This window comes from Choristoneura fumiferana, chromosome 8 (assembly GCF_025370935.1).
Source record: "Choristoneura fumiferana chromosome 8, NRCan_CFum_1, whole genome shotgun sequence".
NCBI lineage: Eukaryota > Metazoa > Arthropoda > Insecta > Lepidoptera > Tortricidae > Choristoneura > Choristoneura fumiferana.
Genome location: NC_133479.1, coordinates 15,984,078 through 15,995,346, shown reverse-complemented (window position 1 = coordinate 15,995,346; position 11,269 = coordinate 15,984,078). Strand labels below are relative to the sequence as shown.

At 38.1% G+C, this 11,269-nt stretch overlaps 1 protein-coding gene across 5 annotated transcripts in view; it reads right to left on the bottom strand.

The window, feature by feature from the left end:
- Positions 1 to 4,078: 4,078 nt before the first annotated feature.
- Positions 4,079 to 11,269, bottom strand: part of LOC141430642 (mitochondrial cardiolipin hydrolase-like) — a 171,559-nt gene continuing 164,368 nt past the window's right edge. For all 5 annotated transcript variants that reach the window (XM_074091443.1, XM_074091444.1, XM_074091442.1 and 2 more), the window contains one exon: positions 4,079 to 5,064. The gene's annotated coding sequence lies outside the window, so the exon portion shown is untranslated. The remainder of the gene's footprint in view (positions 5,065 to 11,269) is intronic.

Below are 11,269 nucleotides of genomic sequence, written 5' to 3'. Positions count from 1 at the left end.
GGTAGTTTTCGCAATATGGATAGTTTATGTAAGTCCTGGGTGATATTAATTCCGAGAAAGTTTCATCCCGTTATTATTCTAACCTATACATGGTAGATCGGTCTGTATGGGAAAGTCTGAAACTATGTATGAGACTGTACTAAGATCTGTGCTTAGGAACCATGTCATCGATTTCAGTAACAAGAAAAACTCCATTCAAACATACTAGTATAAGAAAAAAAACTTTTACTCAGCTCGGGAACCAAACCCGGACGATTTAAAAAACAAATCCTACATTATTAAAGACTATGAATTACAACGCATTTTATTCATTCTAGATATCGTGCTTCATAGCACATTTACTGCTTATGACATGATAAAGATAATGTCAGTTTTAATTTTCAAAACAACCGGATTCGACTCCCGTTCTGAGTAAAAGTTTTTTTTTAAATCAATAAATGCAGTTTTCCTTGTTGCTAAAATCGATGTCATGGTTCCTAAGAAGAGATCGTCGTATGCCTTATAGTTTCAGACGTTCCCATACTGACCGATCTGAATGTTAATCCTGTATAGGTACCTACGGCCCACTGCTGGGCACGTTGTACGCTGTTTTTCGTTTTACTATGCATTTAAAAAAAAAACATTGCCCCGAATTATACAACTTCCAATTAGTTACTTAAACAAAACAAAATGTAACTTCAACAGATATTGGACTGAAAAGTCAAAATACACGAGACCTTATATTCAAAATAAGTATTGAAATCATTAGCGTAAATTACCAATTAATTGCGTAATTTTTAAAACATTTCTGTAAAACCTCCACTTTTTTTAATCTGTATTAACCGTTACAGCGATAACGTCTCAATCTGTTAGCGTTTCTTAGAACGATACCGTCCACTTTCGAAATTACGTTGAGTATTTAATTAATGAACAATTTTAATGAAGATTTCTCAAATTAGTGCGCGGGAGTGCCGGGTATCGGGGCGATCTACGCAGGCCGTTGACCCCTACTACAGTAACATTAAATTAAATGTTCCTTAAGCTTTCATACTATTGTTTTGAGTTTAAAATAAAAAGAGAGGGGTGCTTATTATACTTTGGCATTTTTATCAAAAGCCGTCCAGAATTAAAATAAGTAATTTATTAAATTAGGCGTTAACTTTGCGGAGGTCTTTGCCATAAGGTCGCGGGTGAGCAACGTACTTAATTGTTTTTAGTTCATCTCTAATTGACACAGAAACTCAAATTCATTGTGTGCATACCTAGTTTCATAAGAATCGGTTTAGTAAAAGTACTTGAAAAAGCTTGCGAGATATGAAACTAACAAACAAGGGTCCAGCTAAACAAAAAAGTTTAAAAACAGACTTACCCTTCAAGTAGAATTACACCGGTATTTCTGATAGTGGCGCCTAAGGGTGCGAACCATTCTTTAGCCGCTTGTTATCGCTATAAATGGAAAGACATATCGAAATAAATACACTAATTGATCTCCAATCTTCCTCTGACACTGAAGCGTAAACTCGTGGACACGTGTATATTGCCCGTCCTGACCTACGGTGCGCAAACATGGTCTTTGACTGAGAACCAGAAATCCAAACTCAAGGTTTGCCAACGAGCTATGGAGCGCAGCATAGGTTAAAATAATCAATCGAATCCGAAATACCACATTGCGTTCTAAAACTCGAATCGCTGATGTTGGGAAAGTGCAGAGGCATCTGGCGGATGCACCCTCGAAGATGGGCGCACACAGCCACATGGTGGGTGCCGCTCGACGGCCACCGACGACGAGGCAGGCCGAGGCATACATGGCGAGACGACCGTGACGCTGAACTGGCCGGATGTAGCTCTGGATAGGGAGATGTGGAGGTCAAGAAGGGAGGCATGTGGGACACACATATAGGCTATTTAAAAAAATGTATTAACATTAACAGTCTGCTGCTTCATTTGTCCAAAACCGGCCACCCTCTGCGATCGGCTTGATCCACTAGCTATGCGGAGGGATGTAGCACCTCTCTGTATTTTGTACAGCAATCATGGGGAGTGCTCAGATGAATGAGGGTTTCACTGGAAAAATCGCTAGATGGCGTTAGTATCGTGAGGTTCGTTTGAAGTTTGCTTGTGATTGGTTAAATAACTAAATGAGCCAATCGCAAGCAAACGTCAAACGGATCTGAACATACTAACGCCATCTAGCGATATTTCGCCTCTGTGAAAACCCTCATTGTTCGGATTGTTGCCTACGTCGTTTTACTATTGTACTTCGTGTAACAGTCAATCATTTCATCCTCACCACCTTGATGGTTGGACGTCCAGCACCGTCCGCTTTAAAACCCCATGCACAAAAATGTGGAACCAACTTCCTAGGACTACATTCCCGGAGCGATACAACTTGAGGCCGTATTGGCTAACGCGCTGACGTTAGCAATCGCATGCACTATCTTTTTCTACCCTCGTCTTATGCCATGTGACAGAAAGAAGTCGAGAAAAGAAGACTTTGAATCAACCGAAGCACCCATCGCAGATAATTCATACGAGTTGATTGTAAACGCTGTACATTTTGCTAGCGATTTGTTTCCGCATAAACAGAGTTGATCAGCTGTGCTCCACTTCGCTGCGGCCTACTTTCAGATCAGATGTTTGCTTTAGAAGAGGTATAGATAAGTAGATCGTATCCGACTTAGTTTTCTGTAGCAGAGTTTAAGCGACGATGTACTGTAATTTTAACCACACTATGCTTTATTCTTTACTAACCTATGACCACTGTTTAGATGTGATAGATAAGGTGTTACATTGCAATGGAATTTAACAATAAGATGTAAAAGTATATACTACTTTTGCAAACAGAAATTAAACATTAGTGCGTAAAATGTTTACCATACCGAGACAGCGGCTTTGTCGGTAATAAAAACGATTAACCTATAATATGCCGATGATTTAAGGAATATCTTGATGGAGTGTAGAATCATGACAATTGCGTTACTGATTTAATCATAGTTATAAATAGGCTTTTCTAATATTATAGTTAGGAATCACCAGCATATCCACCTTTTCAGAATGAAGTCATCATCGAATCCAACTCGGCTGGCAAAATAATTTCGAGAAATAATTGTCTTTATGCCAAAGGTACTAGGCTGGTCGCCGCCCGGTTGGGCGACCCAGGTACCGCTGGGAGGACAGTGTCCAGGCGGATCTGCGACGTCTCCAAGTCGACGACTGGCAAGAGGCTGCGCACGATCGGGACAGATGGCATGCTCTCGTTTCGGAGGCCAAGACCCTCTTTGGGTCCCTGAGCCAAATTAGTTAGTTAGTTAGTTAAAAGGTACCTACTAACCGCACAACACAAGCCGAACGCTGAATTTCCCATTAAAAAATGATTGCCATAATGTTGAGTGAAACTATGATACATGTTAATACCTACTTAATTAAATTACTGCGGGTACCTTCTAATTTAGTTTCAAACAAACCGCGTAACTTTGGCTTAAGAAATGTATATTACCATAATCGAAGACAATTTTGTCTTGCAGGCTTATGCTGGTACTTCACTTGGTTCACCGAAATATTTGCGTGTACGAAAGAGATGCAAGTACTATTTCATTCTAGCATGAGCGATGGAGATGTCACTAGCGGAGCGCGAATACACAACGCCAAGTGAATTGTCACCAGTACATTATACTCCCACGCATCACTTTACCCAGGCATATAAATCCAAAATGATCACCGCGATCTATATTCTAAAACCGCGCAGACGCGCCGGAGACGTCCGGGCGACCTTCGCCGCGACCCGCAAATGCAAAGTGCAACTACGCGACGCACCAACTGTTAAAATTGACCTAATGTCTACCCACCATAATTAAAATAAATTAAATATTATTATAAAGCTAATACAGTCTAATGTCGCACGACTCGAAACAGGGCACATATCGAAAATAGGTTACTTAGCCGGTTCGCAGAGGTCGTCTTGTCCTGATGACATTGGGTTAATTGAAAAATGACTTTGTGTCCGACCTCCGGCGCGCTATTCAACTGTGACACGCATGCGAACTTCTGTGGGAACCGCGACTGCGGGAGGTACCTCCGAGGAGGCAGGCAAACCAACACATCATGCCGAAACGTTTATTTAAAATTATCTATAATCGTTTTGTATAAAACTTTCTGTATTATTGATTTTATAAATTGAAATAACAGATTGCATAATCAAATTTTTCATCATAAAAAAACATAAAATGCAATCCCGGGTATTGCCATGCAAATACTAAAACTCGAATTTAAGTAACAATAGATTTTTAACCTAAAATCAAGTTTTATGACGCATCGGCGTTCGACAGTAATATTGATATTAATATTGAATTTGATTCTGATTCACATATTGTTGAAGTAAACATTTCATAATCAATTAAAATAACTTAAAACAATCAAAAATAAAATAATAACATGTCAGTCTAGCATATTCTTGTCTTAAGAACAAGGGATAAAACACATTGAAAATTAAATTATTAAAAATATATCGTCATGCACACTCGCGAGTTGGTATTGTAAAAATAAAGGTCATGCGTTAGAATGTTTAGTAATTGTTAGTCAATGTAATTCAAAAATATTGGACGACACAAATTCCTAAATTCAATGTGTATAAATGTATAACAATAAAAAAAACTTTGAAAAATGTAATGCGTGAACGTTAGGGTCTCGGAGGGAAACTGAAAAACGTTAAAAAGATCACAAAACGCTATGCGGTCACGGAACTTAGGAACTAGGAGCATTTTTCCGACTCCCTCCGGTACCTTACAACTTTCGTTATAAGTAATAATTGTCTTAATAATAAAAACGAGGGAAACAATCTGTGTTACAAATCAGTAGTTGTAAAAAGGAGCAAAGATAAATGCAGTAATACACTATCACGTGGAAACAGAGGTGATGGAAATATTAACAAGTAAATTCAATGATCCATGTTTACTGCATTTACTATTGTTCCTGGTCTTGAATGTAACAATGAAGTAACTAACCATATCATTGTAACACAATTTGTTTTGTTTGGAGTGGTGGACCAAGATTAACAAATGAAGATGCATCGGATGGGCCAGGTCGTATCTGAAACAAAGACATACAAAATTATTTCCAATTGGCTACTAAAAGGAAGTATAACACAAGATAAGGTTTCTTGCCGGATTCTGCTCAACAGAGGTTTTTCCGAACCGGTGGTAGTTTTTTTTGACATTCATAAGTGCTTGTTATAGCCTAAATTGAATAAAGATATTTTGACTTTAACTTTGACTTTATAAAACCATCAATAACGATAACGTCTCTATAGAATTTGTGGCGAGTATAAACAATGCAGATGATGAAAAAGAAGTGATTGTATCTGATGTCATTCATTGTCTGTGTAAAAACCGGTCTAGACTCTGAAGTCACGCTAAGACACAGTAACCCCTTGATTGTAAAGATGGAACAGGGATCGTGCGAAACGACGCTGAACTCGAACAACGCATTACACTGTGACGAATCCGGCAATAAAGGCGAGGGAGGGCCAGCAAGATTAATCGTACAGAGTGACTTAGCATTTTGAGCTAAAATTTCGGATCAATAGTTGGGACAATGAATTCGCTGGGATTCAATCGCCGGCTGAAAGGTTTTTTAGCGATCCTCTGCTTAAATTAGAACCCTTTCATTGTGACGTACGCAAACAATTTCAAAGTTTTGAATGCTTTATCTCAAATGGAAGGAGAAAGTGTGCGTTCAGAACGCAAAAGGGATCCTGGAAAGCCGGCGCGTGAATTGATCTAAGATTTTGAATGCTTGGAAACAAAGTACAAATTAAAGCTTGTAAGGCAAATTACGCAATGTTAGAGATAGACAAAATCATTCGTACTAGATAACTTGTTACCAAAAATACTCAGACAACGCTAAGATCGCTCGAAAAGAACAAGAATCAGCAGAGTCCTGTCAAAAGTCATCGCACGAGAGGAAGTCGACATTCCACCGACATTTTATTTCGTATATATTTTTGTTTCACCTCCTCTGGCTTCCACGAATAGTGAGGGATCTTTAAGTTTTGGCACAGTGTGCCCTTTCTCACAGGCCTAACAGGAAAATCGCTCAATCGACAAGCAAAACAACACTCGTGTTGTCCTGAACCCTTTAAAGTTTTAGACTACCTACAGTCTAAACGCGTGCATTTTTTGTATTTCAATTACCATGTCAGTTAATTTGGTAGGAGCGAGTCCAACGCACGATTACGCTGCTGATCGTATTTGAATGAGACGTGCGGTCATTAACAGATTGTATGTATGTAGTTTTAAAGGCAAGCGGAACTGACTGAGGCTTTTTCTACTGTACTAGAATGATTAAATAAAAAAAAAAAAATCGTTTAATTCGGAAAACAGGTTCCAATTATGTTGTTAGTTATTAGTTAGTGGCAAAAAAAACAAATTAAAATCAATTAAAACTAAGTTTTCATGTAACTGAAGATGGCAAGAAAATAAAATATTTAGTCTGTTTTTTTTATTCAGGAAGATATTATTGGCGTAGTGAACAACTTGATTCCCACCGGGTTCAGAAGTGATCGACACATGACAAAGCCCGTACACTGCAAGGTATTGCATCCTAAGATCTTACTCGCCCTACTCTACTAAATACGTATGCATGGCATATGACCTTATTCACGGCCTCAAACGAGTACAGAAATAGTCGAATACAACATTAATAACTTCAAACTAGAAAAAATCTACAACGAGCGATAACAAGCATAAGGAAAAATAAAGAAACCAGTAACGTGTGTCTGTGTCGCATCGTCCTTGGTTGACAAAACGGTCGCGAATCTAGAAATTAATTCGGTAAACCTCGCGGCGCGCGCGCATAGCACCAGTGGTGTTATCGGAATAGAGAGGGCTTTATCAATCAGTTTCGCCGTGGCCTCGATTTGGCCCACGCCTCGCGATAATCTCCGCGATTGCCCGATTCTTAATCCTATATATTGCCACCAGAATAAACTGACCCCCTACCCTACCACCTTACTGTACACAAGAGACCATTATAAGTGGTACTCCTGTCCATTATAGTGAGACCCGTGACGTTGGAATGTTTATTAGTCGCATGAGATCTTTGGTTTTTGGTAGAAAAATAAAAATATTGCCAAGAATCTACGATAACTGCTTCCATATAACTGTAGTTTTTATATATGTCTGCCCTCAATTGTTATGGTTAATAGGGCTTTTTATTATGCTGATGGTATGCAAGCCTGTCCTGTGACACCTCTTGCATAATAACATCAATAACTTTATATTAGATTGCTACAATTTTAAACAGCTAGTATTTAGTACGTGCGACTTAAGTTTAACAAAATATTTATGTAGATGACATGCTTCTTAAATTTGTAGGCACAATTCTAAAACTAAAAAAGTAAATATCATTAAAAGGGGCTTCATTGTTAAGCAAGTGGAACGTTCCAATAAAAATAAACAAATGGACAAAATTCGATATGCATATTTGTAGGTAACAAATAAATAGACAGATACAAACGATAATGGCCTAACCTCATTTATCGCTTTTAATTTAACATAGTTTTTAATTTGAATTCCAATTTGCGAGAATTCGTTTTGGCAACTTTGTTGCTATGTTAAATTTATACTGTAAAATCCCTGAGAGTCAAATAGTCAAATCTGATCCGTGAAGAATTAAAAAATCTCTGCTAAAAGGTTTACAATCGTCATTTAAACGTTTTTATGAAACTGAATGATTCTATTAATGTATCAAACAAAGCGGTTTCTTTCTCAGGTATTTAGCACTAAATTTTTACGACATCTACATTTTTGGGCAACGCATGATCTTATACAAACTCTAGTGATGCACTACGTTTTATATGAACTGAACAGCTGGCGAATACCATAGAGTACAAACAATTAAATATCATGCACTTTCATTTACATACAAAAATAAACGTAGGTAAGTTTAGCGGTAAGCAGGCTCTCCCTTCCTCTAACAAACTAAGTCAATAAATATACAAGTATATGCATCGCGCTTTTACACTCTGGTAGTGCTCGTCGACGTTTTAAGGAAAATAAAACATTAGAGTTAGGTAACGCAAAGCCACGCGACTTCTCGATTTGTTTAAGCAGAAATGTAACGTCTTTATTGCTTTAATCGCAATTGTGAAACTTTAGGCTGGCAACAGGGGCCTTGTTCAACATTTGTTGAACAGCGACAGCATCGGGGCAGCTGAGCAAATTACATTACGGAAACCTTTGTGAACCTTTGTGTCGAATTGATGCCAATTGCGTCACTGAGGAGGCACGGTATGGTAAATGTGAATCGAACCTAGGGTTTCTGCTTGAGCTTGGCTTCACTCGAGACGAGAAAAAAATTACCGGAACTCGAGAATTCTCGAGTACCAAAAAAAAAAAAAAAACCGACTACTTTAAAAAAAACGAAAAGCAAGAAAATAAGTCTAGTGGTCTAGAACTCTGTTATTTAGCTAAACTTAAAGTTGAACAATTGGGGCCCATTACTAAAAAAATTGAGTTGGTCACGAAATGAATTTGATTTGGGTTTTTAATTTTTTAATTTTTTTGTTTTATTTCATACTTTTTTGCTTTTTCTGTGAAAATGGTCTATTAAAAGTATACCTAGGTACTTATACATATATTTAGAACAGACTTCAATATGAATTTCGATTTTAGTCATGATTTTTGATGTAGGTATCTGTGGATGTAATTTAATTAGGTTTTTAATTCGAATCGGCTAATCATTAGAGCTTTCATTTGATACCCATATTGTTACAATAAAAAATGTTTCTTTCTAATTTTTCCGACATTTTTATTCGTGAACACCTGAAATAATACATATCATCACTGTCACTCCGTCAGTTATGACGAATGTAATAATACCTCATATGCTAAAATCAGTCCAGCCGTTAAGGCTACAGCGAGGACCAAATATATAATGGACATACATACATACTACGCTCGAAAAAAATAACCTTCCTCCGGGAAGTCGGGGAAAAATACGACAAAATTATGATTAGGATGCAATAAAAACGGCACAGATTATAATAATATTTTATTTCATGGTTTTTATTGAGGTTGTTATAAAAGACTCGAAAACCCGAGAAAACTCGAGAAATTAGCCTCGATTAACCTAACTGGCGCCGTGCCCGAAAGATGGTTTGATCTGATGTAAATAAAAAACATTTCGGCCTGATAAAAAGAAAAAAAAAAAGAATTTACTGAAGATTTTGATCAGATGACGTATTGTCTAACGCACGGACGCTTGGTATCGCATTCATTATTTCTTCCTGTCTAATGGTGTAAGATAGTGACAGAAAGATGGTGAAAGCGATGGCAAGAGCCCGCGCGTTAGACAATAATGCCTCAGTTTTGATTAAGATTCGTCAAGTGCCTCACCAACTAGTGAAGGTCGGCTATCAGCTGCTGGAACTTGTCTCTGTCCCGTTGCAAGGCGGAGTAGCTCGGACGCACTCGCCGTATCTTGCGGAGTCACGACTTCTTTCTCAGCCCGACTTATCTTCAGTCAGCATTGCCCATAATAATTAATTGCAAAAAGCTGTATCTAAAATGCCTAAGCACATGACCGTCTTTGCGTCTTGATGATGGTCAAAGTTACCGTTTCTGTCGAGCACGTCATAGAATTTCCACATTGGTAACCCTTTGCGTCCAACATACGTCTGTATGTACACATCTCAGAAGATTCAATACGTATCTCAAAATCCTTTTTTACCGACCACAAGACACATCCGTATCTATTGGATAATGGGCTACATGTAACAGTGCAGGACCCAAGTTCGCAGTCCGGTCTTTTAACATACTATTACACAAAACAATTTTAGCATTAAGGGCACTAAGGGCGACCTCGATGTGGGTTTTTATTTCAAGTCGGCTATCCCGGTCTTCCGTCAGCCAATTATTAAGATTAAACGAAGAAAAATCTATTTCAATACAAATCCGCTCTGACAATCAAGTAGTATCTATAGTTTTGGGGTAAATCCAAGTCAACGGTCGAGTTTACAAGGTTGTTCCGGACTAAACACAACATAATACAGCTCCAAACAAAGTTCATTCTAAACTTTTAGTTGGGAATTAACGTTTAGGTTTAATACATATAACTTTCTTAGCAGAATTAAATATCAAAATTGACCTAATCTTAAACAGAAGTTATATATCTTAGATAAAATCAACGATGAAATAAGTGCGCCACAATACATGAAACATGAATCAATTGATGTTTTCAGGAAATGCTGCGTTTCCAGCGAACTTTAAAAACTACCTTATAATTAATAACAATGAAAGTAATGAAATTCCAATTACTCGTTCTTCAAAATAAAATTTAAAACAGCTTAGTTAAACGTCATTATCACCCCACGTTTATTAAATACCTAGCACATGCAACGGCAGGACAAGTTGCAAGAATTTTGGCCATGCACGCTAGATTAAGGGGCTGTTTCACCATCCATTGATTAGTGTTAACTGACGGTTGAATGTGATGCTGTCTCTATTTGTTTTGTTCGAATGGACGGAGACGGCATCACATTTAACCGTCAGTTAACTCTAATCAATGGATGGTGACACAGCCCCTTAGTATTTAGTAAACGAGTTCTTGAGTGGAGACCGCGAACCGGCAAGCGTGGCGTGGGACGCCCTCAGACTAGGTGGAGCGATGATCTTCGCAGGTTAGCTGGCAAGAACTGGCCGAGGATCGTGGTCAGTGGCGTGCAACTGGAGAGGCCTATGTCCAACAGTGGTCTAAGATAGGCCGATGATGATGATGATGATGATGAGATTAAGTATTGGTATTGTCTTTAGTTTTTCATAAAAAAATTACCGCCGACAAAATTTAAGCTGAAACGGTAATGAGAAAAGAAAACGCTGAAAATTTACCATTTACTCATAGTAGCTAACTAACTACCCTATGTTTACTATCATTATATCATCTAGTTTACTATCGACAGCATTATTACGTATCGCAAGATAATATTTATTGTAGTTATCTCAAGGTAATTTCGAAGTAACGCCACCGTATGGCCCCTGCTATCGGCTAGTGAGAACTAAATCCGTATCGGCACAAGGACGAGATCTTACTGATAGCGCTCAATCGAGTTTCCGCGTATGTGGAACACATAATTGTCCGATAACGACCAAAAGTGTAAATTCGAAAGTAAGTCGATACGTATCGGTAAAAATGAAAAATATTTATTTACGGCTGCCTACAGGATGATCTGAGGGTCCAATAACGCCTAGAGAAGAACTAAAAGAATTTCATTGCTCACCCGCGACCTTATGATAGC